Here is a 27,500-nt window from a genome sequence, read left to right as displayed (position 1 = left end):
TCCTTGGACGTACCTGGCTCTTATATAGATAGAGAATTGCGTCTTTCTTTTGTCCTGCTTTGTTTTGATTCGTTAGGACATTTATTCCATGTTTTTGTTTTGTGTTTATTAAATTTTATTGCACAATAAAATAATTGATGTATATAGAAATGCATAAAACTTATTTTTTTTCCGGTCATTTCTTCTTGTATTGTCTATTTATGCTCTTGGTTATTTCATGACAGTATCAAAGAACGTTTGATTAGCTTGCCATTTGGATCGTAACATTCCACGACCGGCATATTACATTTTTTTTCTTTTCTTAACACGATACTGGAATAAATTCCCAGTCGGAACCCTTCAGGGGCGTATTGTAACAGTAAAGAATCTATATTATATTTCTCTTAATCTTTCTATCTGTATGTCTCCATCTTATTCTCGGGAACTACTGAACCGATTTAGCATAAAGTTTGTATGATCCTTTTTCATGATAAGGCGCAGCGAACTTTTTTTTATGAGGCGCAGGAATAATTAATAGGGATTAGTATGTAATGAAAAATGCGCACAAACTTAACCATCAATCTAGCATAAACAAATAAACACATATTCAAGGCAATGGTGGCAACCAAAGAGGAAGATCTCCAGTCTTTAGTTGAAGGGCGACAAAAAAAATGGATGGTAGAAGTCGATGCTACCATAACTAATCCATTACTAACGATTACTATGATATTATCCCATTGATTACTGTACACGCAATAACCTTATCCCCGAGTGGCCTCCGGGCCTTTATAAGTGGTGACTTCCATGTAAAAAAAATGATTACAAGAAACCTTCTCAAGCATTATGTTATGTTTGCAAATAACGTATAAGGCAATACAAATGAAGACTCGACAAAAAAAGGTAGAACAATAAGAAGTGTATTAGGAAAAGTATATTTGCAGTATATTTACATAATGGTTGTCAGGTAAGAGAGTCTTGGCGGGAGAACATATCTGCTCTCGGCTCGGCCTTCGGTGGCTTCGGGTTAACACACACTCAGACTAACCGAGTCTTGTTATTTATGTGTAATATTATCCAAATATGTAAATGAGTGGGTGCCACCACAACACATTAATAGCCATAGCTTATGATTAGGGCTTTGACAACAGCATATTCTTATCCTTGTTTTTTCTCTGAGGTATATATTTATTGATATCATATGTTTTTATGTAGAGTGATGTGGTCTTCTGGTTGATTAATTGTGTCTAACTGTGTCGGATATATACTAGAGAGTAAAAACAATTAAAGGAATATGTTGTTGTCCTGGCCCTACTTATGGTATATTACCTGGAAGTACTTTGTTCAAAGTCCTCGGCTTAAGGTTCACAGGGAACATGAGTTGGAGTAAACACATTGAGGGTATTACCAAGGCTGTTACAAAGAAGGTGAGCTTTCTCTACCGTGTAAGAAATTTATTTACTCCTGAGAGTATTCTTACCTCTACAAGGCCACCATTTGCTCATGCATGGAGTATTATTGCCACGTGTGGGTGATGCATCTGCTACTAGTCTCTTACTCTTTGACAGGATGCAAAAAAAAGAGTCGCCAACCTAAGAGGTCAGCACTATCCCATCAACGAAATGTTTCCTCCCTCTGCGTGTTTTACATGTATTTTAAAGATAGGTGCTCCGACAAACAACAAGCCTGACTACAACCTGGATGTTTTCAAGTCCAACGTAAACAAATTCCTGATGAACCGCCCCCTTTAAGTAGACATTTTTATTAAACCCCCACACTAACGTACTGCACATGCAATAGCCCTTATCCCTGAGTTGCTTCCGGGCCTTGATAAGTGGTGATCACCTTGTAAAAAAAAAGCCTTCGTACCCCCTTGACGTAAATACTCCGACAAACCCAACAAGCAGCAAAATCCCACCCCTACACTATAGAGGTACCCAGATGCCAGAAATCCTTCTACCCATAGTTTCTTCCCTAGGGCTGCTATACTTTGGAATTTCCTTCCGGGTCCTTGCTTCTCTGACTGTACTGACATGCAGAAGTTCAAGTGTAATGTAAACAGACACTTTGCTGCTTAACTCCCTACATAGTACGCCTGCAAATTATATTCAAGATAGTAGCCCTCTTACATCAAAGTGACACTGTGCCTTGTTTGGGGTGAAAATGTAATTTAAAAAAATCCCAAAATGTGCAGTTCCTTTATTAAGTGCTTTGCATAAAGTGTGATATATTTGCTGCGACCGGTCGTCCAAATACGTTTCTCAGTCTATATAATTGCTAAATCTACTTTTATCACTGGTCTACGATATATACACACTGACAGCGAGTAAGACACAACACAGCTGATCTATAAAATAATATTTTGCTTTTATTTCGCACCGACAACAGTTTGGGGTTTAAAACTGGTGTTTTGACACCTCTGATGGCCGGTGGGGTTGGCGTGGAAGAAAATGTGTTGTTATCTCTCATTGATTGACTACTTCGCTTTCTGTTTGCAACGATTTATATAAACATTCTTTATCCCTGGAATGTTTAACATTTCCCATCGTCTATTGTCTCGAATCGTTTGACCGATATCCTCTCATATATTTCTGGGTCAAATTATGCATTCCATTAGAAAATGGTGAAATGTCTCGCATTCCTCATATGGAATCGATCTGCGTGTGTGCAACCCATCGAATGTCTCTCTCTTTCTATCCAACACTCATAAGAAATCTTAAGCGTTGTTCAATAGTTCAAAAGAGATAAAAATAATGGAGAATCACAAAAAGTGATGAAATTTCTTAAACAACAAAAGAAATCACGTCAGAACCGAACAGAAAAGTTGGAAAAACAAGATTTGACAAGCCTTCCAACGACAGGGGGGGGGGCAGGGAAAATGGCGAACGATAGAAAAAGGTTTGAGAAACTGCAAGATCGAGAAAAGATTCAGTAAACTGAAATATTTTTGACAAGACTCGATGAAGAATTCAGTCAGAAATTTTATTTATAAACCATAAGAAAAATATGGGGGTGCACCTTTGAGCATTCGGGCCAAGATCAAAGTGTAGTATATTTCCGACAAATGCTGCAATCAAAGACCATTGGCCTTGCGGCACTCTTCTGGTCCATGTAGAGGTAATCCTACATACCAAATGGACTTCACTATCCAGCTCCCATTTGCCACCTCTCGGAAGCTGGTCGCCTTTTCCCTTCCCCTTCACCCTCTCTCTCCTCATTAAAAAACGGTCTTGTGCCTTATTTGCTCGGTGGGGAAGCAAATAAATACAAACCATAAGAAAAATGTGACATTCAAAGCAAACTTTCACGGATATCCAGAAATTTATGAAAAAATTGTAAAACTGGGCCGCGAAGTGGAAATAAGATGAAAATAGATTAGGAAAATTCAGGTTAGTAGAAAATGAAAAAATCAAAACTTGATTCTGCCAAAGGGGACCAAGAGAAGTGGCCTAAAAAAAAACAACAACACTACAGCTTTATTTTAAAACTTATATTGAAAAAAAAAACAATTAAGAATATTTGATTATTTAGTAGAGCTGACATTTAATGTAGTCGCCTTCAGCCTCAATCACCCCTCTCGCTACAGGTCCAGAACTCGGAACAGGCTTTTTCCATAAGCGCCGGCGGAAGCTCTGCGAATACTCGGCGGATGGCGGCGATCAAGTTGGCTTTGGTGTCGCTGGAGATCATGTTGGTGACGTACTCGACGTATGATCAAGCGAAGTAGTCCAGCTGGTTCATGGCGTGGGTGGAGGGGGCCAGTGAGAAAAGAGTACAAAGTCGTAGCACTCCTTATGAAGCCTGGGACTGTTTGAACTTGTTAGCCGACGCCGAGTCCTGCTTCTATACGTAGGGTCTACCAGCGGATACCTGATTGCACTAAGAGATCACCACACTCTTCAGCACATCCAAGTACACTTTGGTGTTGACTTTCAAGCCGACTTTGAAGATGTGAGGTGGCATGATATGGCCCTCACTTGAAACCACACCTAAGACCATAACCGTAGCCGGAAATGTTGTTTTCATCACTCTGGACATGTATCTCAAATGTTAAACATGTCCTGATTTGCATTTTGAGGGTGTTGACAATGGTCTTGTTGTCGTAACTTGGATCAGTAGAGAGCATGAGTTGCACAGCGGCACATCTCCGATCTCACTCGTTGAAAATTGTGTCACTTTCAGACATGACAGAAGGCTCTTATCGCTCTTGAGATTTGTACACAACTGGCCAACTGGTAGATGGTCTGCAACAACAAAAAAAATCGGTTTTCATCCAATGGAAATGGAATTATGTCGTTTTTTTCTAGCCCGACAATTTTATCGTTCCGATCCGTATTTGAGGAAATACCCTGAAATACTCGTTGTAACAACAAAAAAGTAAGTTGAAGTTCCTTCTTATTCTTTGTCGCCTTTGTGACTGAGATTACAACGCGTTGAGTTTATGTGTGTAAACGTGTACTATTCCATCTCAGATATTAATCTTTTTCACAAGCTTTCAAATTTCACAACCAATATGGCTGCCGTCTTGGCCATTGTTTTTGGTCACACTCGTTTTCAATTTCTTCCTGCTCTGTTTTTCAGAAATCTTTTTCTTTGCGGTGGAGTGGGGATAATTCGCCATTAACGGAGTTCCATCCGCACAAAAAAAAGGTGGGGTAATTTTTATTTCGCACTTTTTGGGAGCGTGGAATGATTCAAATCTTACTCTTTTTTGCTCTCATTTATATTTTAACTTGAGATTGGGGGAGGGTAGTGGCGGTCGATTTTTGGAATCTCTGTGGATTGTAAAACAAGCCCGTATTCTCCAATGTTACCGTTTCCAGACTTTTGCCAATGCATCTTATTCTTCGATGTAAGTTGTACCTTTAAAAAAATCAATACAAGATCAGGGTTCGATTAATCTAGTTTTCGTATGTGTATTCGTTTGTCTGTCGTGTGTTTTATTTTTGTTTTGTTTTTTTTTTTTCGTTGTTTTGTTTTTGGAGTTTTTTTTTTCTTTATTTACGGGAAACAGGACGGCGTTTGTGTTTCTTTTTTTCTCAAAATCAAAGTCTTGAAAATAATCTCATTCTGCCAAGTCTCAATTCGTCAAAGTCGTTTATCCTTGTTTTTATGATTCATGTTTTTCTTAGAATTTTTTTCTCTTTTTTTTTACGAATTCTTCATTCGAAAATCTCTTGGAGACATTTTACCCAATAATTGATTTGACTATTCGTCTAAAGATCTGTCAAATAGTGGTTAGAATCTTTTGAAATAGACAAAACAGACAAATAAGAAAAAAAAAAAAAAACAATGGCGATTATTCTCAAGATGCGTCCATTAAATGTACAAAAGCACATTATGATAAACACAAGAAAAAATGGCGATTATTTTTAAGATACGTCCATTACATGTACATAATTTCATTATGCCAAACACAAGAAAAAATGGGGAAGATTCTTAAGATACGTCCATTAAATGTACAAAATTTGATTATGACAAAAAAAACAACGGTGATTCATTTTAAAACGCGTTCATTAAATCTTCGAAATGCTATTTCTGCTTTTAACTTGAGGAACTTTTTTAATTTCATTTCTCTTTGCTTTATGTATATAATTTAGTATTCGTTTTGAAAAAAATTTTTACAGAGATTTTTAACGAAAAAATATAAGCAAAAAGAGATCACCAAACTCTTCGTGCCTAAATTTAATCGTGTCGAAGTTTATTTATTTATTCATTTGTTATTTGTTATTCATTTGTTATTTATTTATTTGTTTATTAATTTATTTGTTATTTATTTATTTGTATTTATTTGTTTGTTTATTTATTTATTTGTTATTTATTTATTTATTTGTTATTTGTTATTTATTTATTTGTTATTTGTTATTTATTTATTTATTTGTTTACTTATTTATTTATTTATTTGTTATTTATTTGTTTGTTTATTTATTTGTTACTTGTTATTTATTTATTTGTTATTTATTTATTTGTTATTTATTTATTTATTTGTTATTTATTTATTTGTTATTTATTTATTTGATATTTATTTATTTATTTGTTTATTTATTTGTTATTTATTTATTTGCTTATTTATTTGTTATTTATTTGTTATATATTTATTTGTTATTTATTTATTTATTTTTTATTTATTAATTTGTTTATTTATTTATTTGTTTATTTATTTATTTATTTATTATCATTTATTTATTTGTAATTTATTAATTTGTTATTTACTTATTTATTTATTTGTTATTTATTTATTTGTTATTTATTTATTTGTTTATTTATTTATTTGTTTATTTATTTATTTGTTTATTTATTTATTTATTTGTTATTTATTTATTTGTTATTTATTTATTTGTTATTTATTTATTTATTTGTTATTTACTTATTTATTTATTTGTCATTTATTTATTTGTTATTTACTTATTTATTTGTTTATTTATTTGTTATTTATTTGTTATTTATTTATTTGTTATTTATTTATTTGTTACTTATTTATTTATTAATTTGTTTATTTATTAATTTGTTTATTTATTAATTTGTTTATTTATTAATTTGTTTATTTATTAATTTATTTATTAATTTGTTTATTTATTAATTAATTTGTTTGTTTATTTATGTATTTATTTGCGGACGGTTATCCTCATCTTTATTGTTGTTTCACGATGTTTCGGCAAACTATTCCTCTGGCCTTCATCAGATGGTTGTTAACCGCGACAGGATAGGAATGCTGGGTCTCTTAACTGTATCAGATATCACTGCCTTCCATTGTTGTTGTCTCACCACCTTTTAGCAAATTAATCTTCTGGCCGGCTTCGGATAGGCGTGATACTGCTATCTAACCTAGAACTGTAGAAATTAAACGCCTCTATCCACATGCGTGCATTTCTATTCCGTCGCGGTTAACGATCTGACGAAGGCCAGAGGAATAGTTGGCCGAAACGTCGTAAAACAACAACTATGAAGATGAAGATAACAGTCCCCAAATAAATCTATCTATATATCTATAAAAGTGAAAGTGTCTGTCTGTGTGTGTGTCTGGTGTGTACATTTGCCTACGCAATAACTCTGTCAATTTTTAGTCTACAGACTCGAGATTTGATATGCAGCGTACTGAGATTTGGGAAAATCGAGGTGATCGGTTTTCGGTCAGAAATTTTGCGATTAAGGGGTCAAAGTTCAACGATTTGACTTTTGAGAATTCTACCAAACTCATCCGACAATTTTCAGTCTACACACTTGAAATTTTAGATATAGGTTCATTGGACATGGATCTAACTTAATGATTCGACTTTAGCCCGAAACAATAAATTTTAAGGGGTCATAGTAGAGGTCGAAGTTTAAAAAATTGACCGCTTTTTTTTCTTTTTTTTTTTTTTTTGCTCAACATACACCTCCAAATACCTGGGCAACGCTGGGGACCCACGCTAGTATATCTATAAATGTGAAAGTATCTGCCTGTCTCTGTGTGTGTCTGTGTGTGTACATTTCCCTACGCAATAACACGGTAAATTTTAAGTCTACAGAGTCGAAATTTGATATACAGGGTACTGAGATTTCGGAAAATCGATGTGATCGGTTTTTGGCCAGAAATTTTGCGATTTAGGGGTCAAATTGCAACGATTTGACTTTTGAGAACTTTGAGAATTTTCACACTTTTGCACTATTTTCCCCGACTACAACTCAAATATAAAATTTCACATGGGTTCGATTTCCCTATATATTAATTTCCATGTCTGTAGACCAAAAACTGACTGAGGAGTTTGGTAGGCAAAGATTTTTTAAACCAATATACCTAATAATAATAATAATAATAATAATAATAATATATATATATATATATATATATATATATATATATATATATATATAGGTTTGTGTTTACTAGAACCATTTTTACACAAATATTACGCAAGTATAAATCATGTAGAATATCTGCATGAATATAATTACACGTAAGGTATTTATTTGCTACCCCGCCAAGCAAATTAGACACAAGGCCGATTTTTAATGTGAGAAGTAAAGGGGAAATGGGGACCAGCTTCCCGGGGCGTAAGGGAGCTGGATAATGGCAATTGGTATAAAGGGTTCCCCCTACATTGACCAAGGTCTTATATGTGGCGGTAACCCCACATATAAGACCTTTGCTTGACCCTTGTTGCCCAGGACCCGAAGGGCCCGGACCAAGTTTAACTAAATATGATCATTCCATGAGACAACCGAAAAACTAATAAGGAATTAATTAAAATGAATGTTTAAAAACATATGCTAATTAGATAGTTTGTTTGTTTTTTGTTTTTTGTTTTTTTGCAGATGAATATATATAAGAAAATTGTATTTTCTTTTTAAATAAATAGAAATAAGGATTTTTGCTATGAATATCAATACAAAAAAAAGCGGCAAATTTATAGGAGGATACATATAAGCGTACGATTGTTTCGGCCATTAAATGATATTTTATGTATACTTCTCTGCATATCCGTTTATACTTATTATTTTTTATATCAGCAGGACATTCGTCAGCGCTAAAAAATAAAACTTAAAGTAAACAACAAAAGTTACATCGAACTAGAGATAACGCTTCTCACCGACAGTCCGATACATTCACAATTTTGGACAAATACATTCAGGCAATCACTAGGGCTGTTGCGAAAAAGGTGGGCTCTCTCTACTGTGCTGAAAGGCTAATCACACCTTAGAGTATCTTGTATCTCTACGAGGCCACGGTTCGCCCATGAATGGAGTATTGTTGCCACATGTGGGCTAGCGCATCTGCCACTTGTCTCTCGCTCATGGATAGGGTTAAAAAAAGAGTCGCAACCTAATAGGTCCTGAACTATCAACTAAACTCCAACCTCTGTCCTATCGCTAAAACAATAACCTTTGGGCGCCATTTTGTACAATATGCCGACTAAAACAAAATGGCCGCTCGGCGAATCGAAAAGATATCCAGAAAAACCGGAAAAATGAATAACTCAGTCGTGTTCATTCAGACGTGTTTGAATAATGACTTGCTGCTAAAATATACAAACATATATATATATATATATATATATATATATATATATATATATATATATATATATATATATATATATATTCAGGTGCATGCTATCATAAAAAACCTTGACACTTCAAAAGCATGTGGACCCGACCTCATCCCAGCTGTGCTATTAAAAAAGTGCTCAGCCGAAGTAGCTCCAGTTCTCTCCAAACTCTACAACAAATGCCTTAATGAATCTTGCTTTCCGGGCTGTTGGAAAACTGCTTCTGTGGTACCAGTATTCAAGAATTCTGACGAAAGAACTGACCCATTAAATTATCACCCTATTAGCCTCCTCCCACTTTTTGTCAAAATATTTGAGACCTTAATTAACCATGCTCTAGTCCAGCACCTTACAGATGCTAAACTTCTGACCGACCAACAATATGGATTTAGACAAGCCCGTTCCACGGCAGACATCCTCACTGTAATCTCTGAACGCATATACCATTCACTGGACAAAGCGGGAGAGGGCAGAGCGGTAGCTCTAGATATATCTAAGGCTTTTGATAGGGTATGGCATGAGGGTCTCCTCAGGAAGATTAGATCTTACGGTATCACTGGTAGAATACTTAACATAATTAAATCCTTCTTAGATAAGAGAAAAATCCAGGTTGTCCTCGACGGTCGTACATCTAAACAATATGATATAAATGCGGGAGTGCCCCAGGGATCTATCCTTGGACCTCTGCTGTTCCTGATATTCATAAATGACCTCCCCGACAAAATTGCCTCTGAGATGAGTATATATGCTGATGACACCACACTCGATAGCAGGCACGACAGGAAAACAAATGAACATATATCTAAAGTAATGGCAGAAACACTAGAGGATGACCTCCAATCAGTAGTGGAATGGGGACAAAAATGGATGGTCACGTTCAATGCCGCCAAGACAAAACTGGTTTCATTCAATAATTACAAGAAACCTTCTCTACCACCTATAGCAATGGCCAACGACTCTTTATCTGAGAGTACGTCTCTCAAACTCCTTGGCCTAACGTTCACAGGAAACATGAGTTGGAACAATTACATCGAGGGCATTGCCAGGGCCGCTGCGAGGAAGGTGGGCTCTCTCTACCGTGCTAGAAAACTTCTAACACCCGAAAGTATCCTGTACCTCTATAAGGCCACTATTCGCCCATGTATGGAGTATTGCTGTCATATTTGGGCTGGTGCATCGGCTACTAGTCTCTCGCTCCTTGACAAGGTTCAAAAGAGAGTCGCAAATCTGATAGGCCCTGAACTGGTATCTAAGCTTCAGCCTCTGTCCCATCGTCGAAACGTTGCATCCCTCTGCCTGTTCTACAAGTATTATAATGGTGAATGCTCTAAAGAACTGCAATCACTTGTGCCCCCACGACGTGAACAACCTCGACAGACCCGACAAGCTGCAAAATCCCACCCCCACACTGTAGAGATCCTTAGATGTAAAAGATCTTTCTACTCCAGTAGTTTCTTCCCCAGAACTGCTAGACTTTGGAATTCCATTCCAGGTCACTGCTTCCCCAACTGTACTGACATGCATAAGTTCAAGTGCAACGTGAACCAACATCTCGCTGCCCTAATCCCTACATAATACCCCAGTAGATGTTTCTCCTGATAGTAGCCCCCTACACCAAAGTGGCAATGTGCCTTGTTTGTGGTGAAAATGTAATAAATATATATATATATATATATATATATATATATACACTACATTACTGTATATATATATACTACATTACTGTATATACTACACTAATATATATATATGTACTACATTACTGTATATATATATATACTACATTACTGTATATATATATATATATATATATATATATATATACTACATTACTGTATATATATATATACTACATTACTGTATATATATATATATATATATATATATATATATATTAGTGTAGTATATACAGTAATGTAGTATATATATATATATATATATATATATATATATATATATATATATATATATATATATATATATATATTAGTGTTGGGCTTCGTAAGCAGAATCGGAGATCGGAAAAAGTCAGAATTTTTGGTGATATTGGAATCGAAAAATTTTATGCCGATTTCCGATGCCAAAAATGATTCCTCTAATTCTTTATTTTGGGGTTTTTATATTGTTTAAAACTAAATTTTATAACACACTAAATATAAAACAATAAACTTTTATTGATTTTAAACTGCCAGTAAAATAAAAATCTATAAATCTCTAAAAAAGTGTAATCTTTTTACGTTTGCGAAAATATATGCATAGAACACATTGGTAATCACGGTAATCCGATCGGAAAATGATTTTGAAAAGTCACCTTTACACCTACTTATATGAGATTTTGAAAGAATCGGAATCGGTAATTGTGACGGAATTAAGAAAATTTTTTGAATCGTTCCATCACTAATATATATATATATATATATATATATATATATATATATATATATATATATATATATATATATATAAGCGAGATAAGTCACAGATAGAATTCAGATGAAAAATCCTGATAGATAGTACTTGAAGTAATACTTTCAAGGAGATCCTAGCCAAAAAGGAAAAGCTCAATATTTAAGAATAGAGCAATATATAAGTTTCATGGTTAAATTTTAAATTCTCAAAAAAACAAGATATAGAGACATATATTTGATTTAAGAATTTATTGCTTGACAAAGGAATATATATAAGGGGGTATTTGCAGGCTGTCGAATTGAAGAAGAGTTATGCTACTAAATAATAACTACGTCATTGTGTTCCTTTTCATATTTGTGCTGCATTAATGTTGAGCCTAGTCAGTACTAAATGGGTGATCATTTGGGACTTCCAGGTGCTGTATGTACTCTCCGCTTATCTCGGCATTGTTTCTAGTCGTCCTAGTCATCTCCTTGCCACTGGATCCAAACAGTGTCGATTCAGGAGAGGTGTGGTCAGTGATTGTGCGACCCTTGTCTCAGAATTACACGCGCAACTGCCTCTAAAGGGGTATCCTTTGTCTTTCGAAACTGAACGAAGGCATCGATCGAATGTTGGAAAGTTACATTTCAATAACAATTTTCCATTGTGTAGAGTTTCTTTTTGCCTTCTAAGTTTGAAGTTAATTTTTTAAATTGACGTGAACACTAGGCTACTTAAATTAAAATCAAATATGAACAGGTAAAATTATAGAAGAATAAAAGGCAAATCAAATGAGGTATAGTTTGTTTAAACAGATATATTCAATTTAGCTTAAATTTTCGGTTTTTGAAAAAATGACAAGTGCGGACGTTCTTTTTGGCGGCGTTATATATATATATATATATATATATATATATATATATATATATATATATATATATTACAATAGAAAAATGCGAGCATGAAAAGTTGTTAAAACTAGAAAAGAAAAGGATAAGATATTTTAGTAAAAAATATAATAAATTTATAACTTAAAATATTCCAGCATTAAGAATTTTTTAAAATTCAATTTATAACATTATATAATCAGATCTTAATGTTGCAATATTTTAAGGTATAAATTTATTATATTTTTTACTATATCTTATCTTTTTCTTTTGCAGTTTTAAAACTAGTCCTTTACTTTTCCATGTTTAAGCTTAACCATATTACTTTTCATGCTCGCATTTTCTATTGTAATCCATGATTTTTCAGGCATCCAGTAAATCCACTTGTTATTTGTTTAATTTCTTATTTTTGCCCATATAAACATAACATACACATATGTGTAATAACAGTGTACGACACTCGTCTGCTTTCAATAAAATCCTCCCAATTATCTCCCTTTCATTCTTTCATTCTGTCTGTTTTAATTGCTTCTTCTCTTTTCGCGAGAGCGTTGAATTAGTAGCAATAGTAGTCTCTGAAGCGACGTGGTTGCCACGGAAATCATTCATAAAATACGTCGCTCGCCTCCTTACGTTTTTTTTTACGATTTTTAACACAAGAAAAGTCATCATAACGTTTGCTTTACTGATCGAAAATTGATTTTTTTTTTTCACAATAGAGCTAAGAAGGTGATCTATAAACTGTAATAATTGTTTGAAATTTTGTCGAAAAATAAGTGAGCGAGGAATCTTATAGCAGTTCTAAATGACTAAAACTGCCACTTAATCATTTATTTAAACACTACCGTATATGAATGATATATATATATATATATATATATATATATATATATATATATATATATATATATATATATATATAGAGAGAGAGAGAGAGAGAGAGAGGGGAGGGGGAGAGAACGAGGTATTTCAATTGGTCACCAATTTAATATTGATCAGATTCAATCTTGCTTAACTCTGATAATGTTAATAAGCCTTATATTTTTCTTTTACAATTATTCGCATCTAAGTTAATATATTTTCCTGCAATTTGCACGCCATCCAATGTAAATCCCAAATCATGCTGAAACCATTATGATGGACAAATCCTTCAATACATAAGCAAGGACGCAAACAAGGAAATTAAAAAAAAGGAAAACATACATAAATAGAAGCTTCCCTTTAGTTAAAAAAAAGAAAGAAGAGAAAATAAATAAAAAAAAAATAAATACGGAGTTTCTGATACTTTTTTAACGAGACAACGAATTCGATTGAAAAGCATTATTTTCATTTATTTTGCGTTATTTTCTTCTTTTTTTTTTTAGAGATTTTTTAGTTGTATTTTTGGGGGGGGGGGCTTTTCTTTTCAATCTCCTTCAAAAAGCGCTAAATAAGGTCGACATTGTTGTGAAATGATAGAGAATGGCACTTGACCAATCCAGGGAGATAAATAGTTCCAGACAGTAAGAAAAAAATATAATAACAATTATACCACAACGATTGACAGGTTTTGACTGTCGAAAAGAAAGCAAACATCCTCATCTCTTTCTTTAAACAACGGATGCAAATTTATATATATATATATTAGAGAGTATTAGACCTGGAGTCTAAAGAGTAGAGTTTATTTTGATGTATTAGTAAATGTATTAATACTATTAAAAGAAAACGCTGCCCACTGTACTATAGACATATAATAAGCTCAATAGGTGTAGATATGCTAGAGCTATATTAATATTGAGTAAATCGATTCATAATTGTGCATGAAAAATCAGTTTCAAAAGGAAACACAAACAAAATCAACTCGATTGTACGATCGTTTCAGAAACGATATTCATTTTATTTAAATTTAAAATAATTTGACAAAAGTTTTGTCCTTTACAAACAAAGTCTTCTCATCAGTAAAAATAGTGGGAGGGGGAAGCATTTAAAGACGCCAAACTAGTTTTATTTTGATTACTTGAAATGCTTCCCCCCTATTTTTGTTGATGAGGAGACTTTATTTGTAAATGGTAAAACTTTTGTCAAACTATTGTCAATACTTATTATCAATTTAAATAAAATGAACATCGTTTCTGAAAGGATCGTACAATCGAATTGATTTTGTTTGTTTTTCCTTTTGAAACTGATTTTTAATGCACAATTTTGAATCGTTTTACTCAATATATATATATATTATATATATATATATATATATATATATATATATAGAGAGAGAGAGAGAGAGAGAGAGAGAGATAGAGAGAGAGACAGAGAGACAGAGAGAGAGAGAGAGATGATACATCAGTTACGAGTCCGGGATTGATGAAACATTTTACATCTAGGTATTTCGAGGCCTAATGCTTCTCGTCGAAAGAAAAGAGAAGATGCTAAGTAACATATTTGAGATGCGACGTCTAGCGATAACTACATTAGAAACGAAATAAGGGGTGTAAGTGAAAGAGGATAATATCTTGAAAGATGAGGGGTAGGAGAAATGGGGGTATAGGAGAAATGGGGGGATAGGAGATAAAGGAGAAAGATAGAGTTTACTTGATGCATCATCCATATTGAATAAACAAATACATTCATAAGCATCATTATATATTTTTATACTGTCGTTTTTTAATCATACTCTCTATATTTTATTATATTTAGATATTTAATATCCTGAAGATGTCCGCTGCAATAGGGACGAAACGTTGATCATTTCATAAATTCATTCGGTTTTTCTTTTTTCAAAACACACACACATATATATATATATATATATATATATATATATACCGAAACATGCTTATGACTGTGTATCGACACATTACTGCTTATGTAAAGACAAATTGAAAGTGTAACTTGCTCTACCCGGTATTGAGCACTCTTGTATTAACCTTGTTATATTTCACTGATTACCTTACCTTTGAAAAATAACAACCTCAAGTATATATATAGCTACATATAGATATATAATTATGTCAGCCTTTTAAGAAACTCGTTTCTTATCGTTGAGCACTTTACAGTTAAAATAAAGTAGGTCACTTTAGCTCGCATGTGCAGATTATCATATAATGATTAGATCACTCTGACAGACGTTAAAAACATTTACAAATAATTTCTCCTAGTTGTGGCTGAATGGATTTGGTCTTTGATAATGGAGTAAGAGATGGCTTCGTTGCCGGGTTCGAATCTCTCGACCGGTGTAATCGTGCCACCCTGAACTGATAATTCCCGAAAGATGAAACACTAGTGTCTGTAGGTAGTTAGTAATTATTATAGTATATATATATATATATATATATCTATAAATATAAAAGTTGTGTTCGCTTTTTCTGTATGTCTAAATATAAAAGCGAAAATGTATGTATGTATGTATGTATGTATGTGTGTTAGCTGTTTCTGTGTGTCTACAAAAGGCTTCTTTCAGAGAAGCGGTCGGTCGGTTCACAACTTTTAAAACTTTTTATATCACATATAAATCGTAATATCTCAGAGTTAACAACGAAGCTCGCCTGTCTATTTAATTTGCTCGATTTCGAGAAGATAAATATTCAACATTTGTCGCTCGCCGCATGTGGGTTAGTCTTTTTCCTATAACATCTTGGGGAAAACAAAAAAAAAAAAAAAAAAAAAACGTTCAGCAGTAAATACTATCCCGCAGTCAAACTTGACCTCATTAACTCATTAAAACGGGCACCTGCCAAATCCAAGTAATTAAATAAATTCAAACGTGTTTCCGTTAGCATCTCGTCGCGGTGGGGCAATCGTTAACGTCGCACTTTTTTTTCACACTTTAATTTACTTTGCCTCAACGGTTCAGGTTTGATCCTCATACTTACTTTTTTTAAACCCCCTCCCCACACACACACCTCCAAACACCCGGGCAACGCTGGGTACCCCTCGCTAGTATATTATAAAGGAGTCACCTCTTATCAAGGCCTGATTGCAACCCAAGAATACAGTTTAATAAGTATATGGTGATCAGAGAGACCACAAAGATGTGACTGTTTACGATACGGACTGACAATCTAGGTGTCCCAAGTCCGAATCCAGTACGTTCCACAAAAAGTTACTTTCACTTATGATGTTGGCAACCTTCACATGATTCCTGTGTAATCGTTTTCTTGTCTTTCTAGAAAGTATTTTTACTAGAAAAAATTGCAATTAACAATTCTGAAAAATTATGGTTTTGCTGCATATTTAGTAAAAAAACTCATCAAAATTTACACCATTTATATAAAAAAAAGATCTATATCATTATATTAAAATAATTTATTTATGAGAAAATTTGTTAAATCCATTATGATTGGTATATGCAAACCGAGTACGTACGTTTATACATTATTATGTCGAACAGTGCATTGTGCGGAAACATCTGCATGTGTTGGATTGTCAACGGTAGCGGAGGCCGGATGTACTCGTTGATGAGGTCACAGGTTAAAATCGTTGATATCGCAGGTGCATCGGGTAACTCAAGACTAATATAAACATAGCGGGTAGCTTGTCAGAGGCAAAAGGAGAAAAGACAGTTACGCACCCGAGTGTTGGGGACTGCTCGATTGTCTCGACCACCGTCAACCACCGCCCTCTCTGTTCCACGTCGTCGCTAAGTTTTCTCACTGCTACACGCGACCAATTCATTTTAGTAGTTGCAGCATTTTGAAAAAAAGGAATAAAGACATTTATTTTTTAAGGAGTTGTTTCGCGTCTGTTTTTGGCCAGAGAGCGCTGGGGAACACATCAATTATAGAGTCGTGATTTCAAAAGTAAAATAAAGTATTTTGGTTCCATCAGTTAGAATTGAAACCGATTTTAACACCCTCTTCCAAAGCTGGTGACGTTACCACTGTACCAACGTGACACGCAAATGAACTGATTAAAAATAAACTAAGATGAATGTACCAAATGTCTAAGGATTTTTCAATTTTGACCCGTTTTTTACTCTTTAAAATCTATTTTAACCGACTAAAGACCAAAAAAAAAACGGTCCATAAAAATCCAAACATTTGAGGCGCCTAACGCCGCTCTGCGACTTTTAGTTTCGGAAGAGATTGAGTTTGAAAATTTGAAGACAGAGAGGCAAACATAGTGAGTTTTATACATTAGCCATAGGAGTCTTCTATCATGTCGAAAAGTGACACAGTGTCCCACGACAAGATTGAAGATGAGCCGTTGTATAGCTAATGCTCTCTACCGATCCAAGTTGTGCGGATAGGACGATTTCCAACCCCCTCAAAATGCATCGCTGGATTGCCACGAATAAAAGGGATGTGCCCAGGGTGATGAAAGCAAAGTTTCCGGTCACGGTTATGGTCTTTGGTGTGGTTTCAAGTAAGGGTCACATTATGCCACCTCACCTTTGAAGTCGGCTTGAAAGTCAAAGTATATAAAATACTGTTAGAAACTCGCTAAATATATGTTACCGTGACATAGGCTGACATATATTCGGCGGGTTTTTAACCGTATTTATAGTGCACTTACTGATCCGCGCTATTTTTTTTTTCCAAGTTGAATTAAAGTTTTATTATATGTTTTCTATTCAGTTGCAAGGTTAAAGTATAGAATAATTACAAAATACCCTCCCCTCCCCATGTTAAGAACAGCTTTTTTAAACATTATTTTGTATTTTTGAATTTTTAACTCATTTTCCCAAACTTACCGGGTTCAACAGAGTCCGGCGCCATTTTAAATTTTCCAATACATCGGTAAACACTGTATTTTTTCGAGCTGAATAAACATGTTACATTAAATAAAAACACTAAAAAAATTATCCAGTGCGGTAGAAAAGTAACTTATTTTGCCTTTCATAACATTTCTTTGTTACATATTTGTTTTTTGACAATTTTTTCCAATCTATGTGTACAGTAATATAAACCCATTATATATATATATATGTGTGTGTGTGTGTGTGTATATATATATATGTGTGTGTGCGTGTGTGTGTATGAGTGTGTGTGTGTGTGTGTGTGTGTGTGTGTGTGTGTGTGCGCGCGCGCGCCCGGGTGCCTGGAAGTGTGTGTTGAGCAAAATAAAAAAAGTGGTGGTAGGAAGACAGGCAAGAACCCGTACCGTAAAGGAGGAAAAGAACGGGAAAAACGTGACGTCTTTGCTGTTACGACCACCGTCAAACCGGAAGTGACATAGGTTTAAATTAAGGCTAGACAATTGAAAAGAGGGGATGACTTTCGAAAATATCGGTGAAAAAAGCGACCCCTCTCTGTAGAAAAGTGTCCAGTTGAGGGTGAAGAAATTAACGTTTTTAGCCAACTTTTCGATATTTGTCGTCTGAAAGGTGGAACTTCAAAACGATACTGATTTTGTGAAAATTCGTCGCCTCTGTCGAAAGTTTTAGGCAGACATGCAAACATACATACATATATTTATATATTAGTAGCTCAAATTTTCGTCACAAACCGATTAAAAAGCTTGCCCTATCTCTGAATACCCTTTATGTAAAATTTCAAATGTTTAGACCAGAAATTTTCTAAGTAATTTGGTAAAAACCGCAGAGGTAAAAATGTTTAAACTTTGACGCTTATTGTGACCCCTTAACATTTATTGTTTTGGGCTCAAATCAAGTTATTAAGTTAGATTCATGTGCAAGGAATCGATATCTAAAATCTCAAGTGTTTAGACCCAAAATTAGTGGAGGAGTTTGGTAGAGTTCTCAAAGGTCAAATCGTTGAGGTTGTACCCCTTAACAGCCAAATATCTGGCCGAAAACGGATTACAAAGATTTTTCCAAATCTCAGTACCCTGTATATCCAATTTCGAGTCTGTAGACCGAAAATTGACAGAGTTATTGAGTAGGGAAATGTACACAGACAGACAGGCACACACACAGACACTTTCATTTTTATATATATAAATATATATATAATACAAAGCTGAATGTGTGTGTGTGTGTGTGTGTGTGTGTGTGTGTGTGTGTGTGTGTGTGTGTGTGTGTGTGTGTGGTCACGAATAGGCTCCTATATGGTTGACTATTTTAAAAAACTGATTATATATAATGATAGATGTATCGAGACAAAGGAATGAGTATGTTTGATCTGGCAGAACGCTGGTTCATTAAAAAGTTCGCGCCTGGTCCAAAAAGTATGGAAATAAAAAATTTAAAAATTAAAAAAAAAAAAACGTTTACAAGTGTTTTTGATATAGATGTACATAATAATACTTTGATAAGTATGTTTTAACTTAAATAGGGATGGTATAATAAAATTGTGGGGTCTGCGTTCACGCCTGGCCTCCATAGAATGGAAATAGGCACACACTTCAATAAAGACTTTTCATATCTATCTGCGTAAGTATACGTTGATAATTATGTTTCAGTTTGAAGAAATATGGTATAATAAAATCATGGGGTGTTCGTTCGCACCTGACCTCCATAAAATGGAAATATGTCACACAGTTTAACAAGATTTTTTAATATAGATCCACAGAATATTGTGATAAGTGTTTCAATGTGAACAGGTATGGTATAATAAATTATGGGGTTTATTTATTTTATTTTACTTTCATTATATTTTGCTTTGGTTTTGATACCCCCAAATTCAACCCAAATTTACAACCCTTCCTTTTCATAACTTTCATAAATCAGAGTTCATTTTCTGTAGGCTGTTTTTGAACCCATTCAACGAGGGGTACTTTTGCTATATATATATATTATTCAATCTTCAACCCAAACAAAACAAGTGCCACTTTGAAATAGGGGGCTACTATCGGGGACATAATTTGCGGGGGCATTATGAAGGGAGTAGAAAGATGTTCACATTACACTTGAACTTCTGCATATCAGTACAGTTGGAAGAGCAGTATCCCGGAAGGGAGTTCGAAAGACTTGCAGTTCTGGGGAAGAAACTATTACAGTAAAGGCTTTCTTACACCTAGGGATCTCTACTGTAATGGGGCGGGACTTAGTTGCTTGTCGGGTTAGTCGGGGGTAGTCACGTCGAGGAAGTACAACAAGCCTAGATAATAGTTCAGTACCTATCAGGTTAGCGACTCTCTTTTGAACTCTGTCCAGGAGTAAGAGACAAGCAGCAGATGCACCAGCCCAAATGTGACTGCAGTACTCCATACATGGGCGAATGGTGGCTTTATAGAGGTACAGAATACTTTCAGGCGTACGTAATTTTCTGGCACGGTAGAGAGACCCCCTTCTTTGCAGCAGCCTTGGCAATGCTCTCAATATATATATTCCAGTTCATGTTCCCTGTAAACTGAGGAGTTTAAAGAAAGTACTTTCAGACAGTGTGTTCTTGGCCATTGCTATTGGTGGTAGAAAAGGTTTCTTGTAGTTATTGAAGGAAAAAAGCTTAGTCTTGGCAGCATTGAATGTGGCCATCCATTTTTGTCCCCATTCCACTACAGATTGGAGGCCATCCTCTAATATTTTTTACATTTCCTTAGATATGTGTTCATTTGTTTTCCCCTCATGCCTGTTATAGAGAGTGGTGTAATCGGGAAATATACCCATCTCCAAAACAATTTTATCAGGGATGAATTATGAATATCAGAAAAATAAAGGTCCAAGGATAGACCACTGGGGTACTCCCGCATTTATATAATATTGTTTGAATTTACGACCGTCGAGGACAACTTGGATTTTTCTCTTACTTAAGAAGGATATAATTACATTATGTATTCTTCCAGTGATACCATATGATCTAATTTTCCTTAGAAGACCATCGTGCCATATCCTGTCAAAAGCCTTAGATATATCAAGGGATCTCGGTCTACCCACCCCCCTGTTTTGTCTAGTGAACGGTATATACGTTCAGAGACTACAGTTTAGGTATCTGCTGTTGAACGGGCTTGCCTGAGTCCATATTGTTTGTCGGTCAGGAGTTTAGTGGCTGTTAGGGATTGATTAACTAAGGCTCAAATATTTTGATGAATAATCGGAGGAGGCTAATGGGGCGATAATTTATAATATATATATATATATATATATATATATATATATATATATATATATAGTAATGTAGTATATATATATATATATATATATATATATATATATATATATATATATATATATATATATATATATATATATACAGAGGGGGGATGACGAGATAGAGGGATAAATGAAAATACAGATATATATATTAACAAGTTTGCATACGAACAGATTAGGTGTCTATCATTTTGTTTTATTATCGTTAACTAAGAGCTTTTCAACTTCGTCGTCCACATTCATACATCCTACCCATTATCAACATCCCGACATACTAACAACGCTCCACACCCTCATCCAACACGTTCTGAAAATCCGACGACGTATTTCTAATCTCGTACATTCATTAAAAGACGCCGACATCTTCGTCTTTTCATTTCGTTTTTAAAACCGTAAAAGCATCCCGTTTTCTTGCTTTGAACTGTAAAAAAAAGTGTGTTTAATAATTTTCAAAATACATCTGCACATATCTTAACAACCACTTCAAGAACTTCCGTTCACGTGCTGTATGTGAATATTATAAACACTTAGAATCTAGTGTATTTTAGAACTCACTCTGCAGTAGCATTCATGCGAAATATTTTGTTAATTTGCATATATATATATATATATATATATATATATATATATATATATTTACCAGTGGGGAAAAAACCGGACTAGAGTGCTCAATGTAGCCAGAGCAGTATATAGGAAATTTATTACTGTGAGTCCAGAATGAGTTTACATATTGTTTCAGTTAGAGGAAAATCCTCAAAAAGAAGAGGAAATATTCAACTAGTATCTATGAATTCTGACGATGCTAGTTTGATATTTCCTCTTCTTTTTGAGGATTTTCCTCTAACTGAAACAATATGTAAACTCATTCTGGACTCACAGTAATAAATTTCCTATATATATATATATATATATATATATATATATATATATATATATATATATATATATATATATATATATATATATATTGTTTGGGGATAAACAGTTACATATGGTCGCTACAAATAGCCATCTGTTTCAGTCAAAGAGACTGACGACCGTATGTACTGATAGAAAGCGCTTGAGAAGAATATAGCTGAATAATGACTTTTGCGCCCCATAATATATAACATGCCAGCTGAAATATATTTATTTTATCTATAAGAGAAGAAAGACTATTTTTAAAATCGGATTTTTGCGATTTTCGATATTTATCGAATGAATTTCTGTACAAAATATATCTATGAACACTGCCAGACATATAAATAAGCTTTGTGTGAAATTTGCAAAGGATAGGCTCAGTTGTTTCGGAACCTATAAGTTTTACATGATAAGGGCTGTCCCCTTTTCATGTAAGTATAGAAATAGAGAGATTTAGTTAAAATGAAAATGAAATAGAATAGACGAAATTCGAACCTCGTAATTTAGGTCTAGAAATAGATTACATGTGAGAATTAGAAAATGGAATGTAAAGCAAACCATTGTTAAGCTTAGAGATAAAATAGTTTTAAGAAAAGAATGTGCATTGTCAATTCTGTTATGAAAATTCAATTGAAGAATGCAACTATAAGATAATTTAATAAACATGTTTTTAACATATTGGAAATATAGGTTACTGGGAATATAGGTTAAAATTCCTTTTGTAAACAAAGGAAAAAGTTTTAGACACGCATTTCCAGAACACGTGAAAGAAGACACATGTTTTAACATGTGTATGACGCCATGGAAAATGGGAGTTCTCGATATAGTTAGAAACTTTAGAGTTAAGCAGGAGAAAACTGAGGGAGAGTCGGAGAGAGAGAGTCTGAGGACGACAGACATGGGATTCGAACGTCTAGAAGCGAGACGGCCACCTTTGAAAATTAGAATGTGAAGCTTTGAATTCTGTACTCAGAAAACCACGACCGGTCGGAAAAGAAATAAATCCATCATGTGTTTTTATAAACGTCGTCTTTGTGTTGTAATTCTACCAAAAGGTAAAATGAAAATTGTCAGTATATGTCTTGTATATCATGTATTTTAAAATGTCTTTACATACACAATATGAACACTAAGACTGTCTCAACACTATCTCCTCACTCAAAGAGCTTCTACACTTCTAAGTATGAACATTTTATATATATGAATCTCTTCATAACACGAACATCTCTCTCAACAACATCATCTCTCTCTAAGAATCTAAGAACCTCTTTTAATAATGAAACGTAATATAAGGAATGAATTCACTCACATACAAATTGATTTTTTATACGATAGTTGAGATAGAGATTTTAGCCGTAATAAACGGTTTACAAAAACAATCTGAGCTACCTCGCGACCCTCTGCGACCCTATGTTTCGGAGGAGATACAGATTGAAAAAAAGTCGAAAGAAAGATAGACCGACAGAAGACAAACAGACAGACAGACATATTGTGATTTATTATTTTATATTACAGTAATTGTCAACGATTATGTATTAACTGTTTCTTTTCTTCTTTTAAGGATTTTGAACTCGTTCGACAAAATTGATGAATTAAAAAACTTACTGGTAAGTAGATTTTTTTCTCCTTATGTTCCCAATATGAACAACAATAACATTCTTCGTTTTATAAATTAAAAACTACAGTGTGTCGTTTTTGGATAAATGAATTCTCGAATAATAACCACATGTTCGTCCCACTGGTCGATGAGGCACAATTGTACTGAAACATGCGCCGTTCGTATTGCTATTATTGGATATTAACCCAGGAAGTGCCGGGTTTTTTTAGTCAAACAACGCCGGGAATAATACGGCTCTCGGCCTTTGGGTAAAGATCAAAGTGTAGTATCTGTTCTTCAGATACTGCACTTCAATTTCTTGTTCTCTGTCAGTGGAGGAGAAATCCTTCACGACTGAGACAATTTTTATTTTTGTTCCTTTTCTCCACGTTAAAAAAAACGACCCTGGTGTCTAACTCTGTCCCGTGGAGGAGGCATTGTAAATAGGAGCAACGCCAGGAATAAAAGAAAAAAGAAGAATTCAAGTATCAAAAAAAAAATCCCGGAAGATACCGGTATACCAGGAAAAGCAAACGGAGCAAAAGAACCGGCCTGTGATGATCTCAGACGCTGAACAAAAAAAAGGGGAATTTGGTTATTATAAACAAGTGAGGGCACAGAGATAGGTAAGACAGGGAGGCTCGCGTTGTCCACCACACACCCCATCTTCGTCTCTCTATCTCCATAACATAAGAACCTGGTTGTCAAAATAATTGTCTGAATAATTAGTTCGTTGTTATTGCAAATATACACATGCATATACATTCTAAAAAGTGAAGCTAGTTAAATTATACATGAATTCTCTACGCTCATATCGATAATACACTATATTTCCCTGTTTCTTTTCTGAACTCACATTTCACATATTGTAACAGAGTGTGTATGGTTAGGGTTAGGGTTGTGAAGATGGCGCGAGCTTGCGTTGCAAGAAAAGGTGAAAAAAATACACCACGTGGTTGAGAAGATGGATGTGTAAACACGAGAGCGGGAAAGCATTAGCTTGCACCAGTGTGAAGTTGTAGGGACATAGACTTTTAAAAAGCACGGCCAGCTAGCTTTATATATATATATATATATATATATATATATATATATATATATATATATATATATATATATATATATATATATATTAGAAAACTTTAAATGTCATGCAATGATAAAATCATTTTTATTTACTTTGTTGTTGTTTCATTCCAATATTTCGCTAAAAATTAGCATCATCAGGGTTTTAGGTCCAGTCCGTACTTTTTTTTCTTCATTTTGTTGCTATGAGGAGGAGGTAATCCTTGGAGAAGAAAAATAAATGTACGTGCTGTCCAGTTATTTTGACGTGTGCGTCGCCCCAGCTCCGGGCATGAATATAAAGTGAAAAGTAAGTAAACACTTTTAGAAGACATTACTTCCTTCTCATCTGATGAGAAGCATTAGGCTTCGAAATGCCCTGGCATAAAGAGTCCCTTCTATCCCCATAATTTTGCTTGTATTCCATTATTCAATAAATGATCCATTCTATATCCACCAATATATAGTTTTGTGACTTCATTTCATACTATTGTTGTTCTATTATATATATATATATATATATGTGTGTGTGTGTGTATGTGTGTGTGTATATATATATATATATATATATATATATATATATATATATATATATATATATATGATTGGATATTAAAACACATAGAATTTTATTTGGAAATATAAATTATGAATCCAGCAAAAATATTTTTAAATGCCTCTGTTAATGTACATATATATATAAAAAAAAACTGTCCAATAAATTTGTATATAAATAGCCCACATAAGCCAAAAACGATCTTATAGTACGATGTAATTTTAAAACACGACCTTATCATTCGACGTAATTTTAAAACGCCAAAAGCGCTCGCAGACTACGGAACACTTTTACACCATTTTACATATAACACAAGAAGGATTATTCGAAAACTGGAAAAAATAAAACGGAAAATTGTCAAACAAGAAAATGCTGTGCTGTTTAACAATATATATATATATATATATATATATATATATATATATATATATATATATATATATATATATATGATTGGATATTAAAACACATAGAATTTTCTTTGGAAATATAATCTTTACAAATAATAAATATGAGATAAAAGTATAATGCATGGATTTTTATTTAAAATTCAATATGGCTGCCTTCATTCTTTTAACCAGCTATTTTGATAGGATTTGCTTATTACCCAACTAAATTATGATATTGTACATTAATTTTAATATCTTTCGGTAGCATCTGTATATGTTTCTTCATATATTTTCGAGCATTCAGAACCTTTTTAATGTTTTGCGCTAAGAAGCAAATGTTATTTGAAATTCCTTTCTTAACTTTTCTTAACTTTTTCCTCTCTGAGGAAAAAAAAGCCAAAATTTGAAAACTCTATGGAAATAATTCACTTTATCTTGTATTCTTTGTTTTGTGTATGTCATGATTTACACACACACACACACATATATGTACACACACAGATACGGTCACGGATATTATATATATATATATATATATATATATATTTATATATATATATATATACATATATATATATAAATTAAGCTAGCAAAAGAAATATATCTTATACAAAGCTAATGCTTTTAAGAGGAGAAAAATCTTTAAATTGATATACACAGACAGATACATATGTGTGTGTGCGCGCGCGCGTGGGAGTTTGTATATATATATATATATATATATATATATATATATATATATATATGATGCCCTTTTTACTACAACAGCCAGGCCAAGAGAGTACAACAAAACAATTAAAAAATGACATAACTTCTTTAATTACTTAGGCCTTTCTATAATTATCGAATCAAACAAAAAAACTTCATATTTTCTAGACGTTATACTTAATCTTAACATTGGAACTCATAGCCCCTAACATAAACCAAACCTTACGCTTTTATACGTCCATAAATCTTCGAACCACCCCAACTCAATTATAAAATCCATAGTACCATCCGTCTCTAGAAGAATTTCTACTCTTTCTGCTGATAAAAAAAAAGACTTTTAATCAAAATGCTACTTTCTTCAATAATTCATTAAGGAACTCAGGACACAAAGAAAAGATTAAATACAACCATTATGCTCCTCCTGGAGGCCGCCTTAAATCTGTAATCACACACAATACGACTCAAAAGAAACCAGTTCAAATAACAAGATCTGCCGCTATCAAAAACAATGAACCAGTCTACATATATAATCCAAACCAAAATACTAATCGTAATATCTATAACCTACCCAGTCGTATCAGGAGAAAGAAAAATATTTGGTTTAATCCTCCATTTAGGGTAAATGTCAAAACTAATATACCTAAGGAATTCTTCAACATTGTACAAAACTCTTCCAAATGCCCACACAGATGTAGTTCTATTTTCAATAAAAACTCAATAAGGATTTCTTATTCAATAATGCCTAATTTAGCACAAATAATCTTAACATCTAATAACAAAAAAATTAAATCAGCCCAAAAAATCCCTTTGCCAATTAAACCCAAAACTAACTGTAATTGTAATAACAAACATCTTTGTCCACTCAATAATGATTGCAGCCATAAAGATGTTATATATTCATGCACAATTACTGAGCTCCCACCCAATCCTCCCAAAGCAGACACTAATATTTCGTCTTCAAGTTATCCTTCTTCCCATCCCCCATCTGATATAGTTGCTAATTCAATATACCACTGGAGCAGCCCCTCCATCTA

At 33.7% G+C, this 27,500-nt stretch overlaps 1 long non-coding RNA gene across 1 annotated transcript in view; it reads left to right on the top strand.

The window, feature by feature from the left end:
- Positions 1-27,500, top strand: part of LOC145266949 (uncharacterized) — a 1,426,307-nt gene that overhangs the window by 1,242,415 nt on the left and 156,392 nt on the right. The window contains exon 5 of the long non-coding RNA XR_013864801.1: positions 23,713-23,758. This is a non-coding gene — a long non-coding RNA (uncharacterized LOC145266949). The remainder of the gene's footprint in view (positions 1-23,712; positions 23,759-27,500) is intronic.

The sequence above is a fragment of the Euprymna scolopes genome, chromosome 42 (genome assembly GCF_053919585.1).
Source record: "Euprymna scolopes isolate OS-2025 chromosome 42, ASM5391958v1, whole genome shotgun sequence".
NCBI lineage: Eukaryota > Metazoa > Mollusca > Cephalopoda > Sepiida > Sepiolidae > Euprymna > Euprymna scolopes.
The sequence above is the reverse complement of the archived record's forward strand: the minus strand, read 5'-3'. Positions and strand labels throughout refer to the sequence as shown.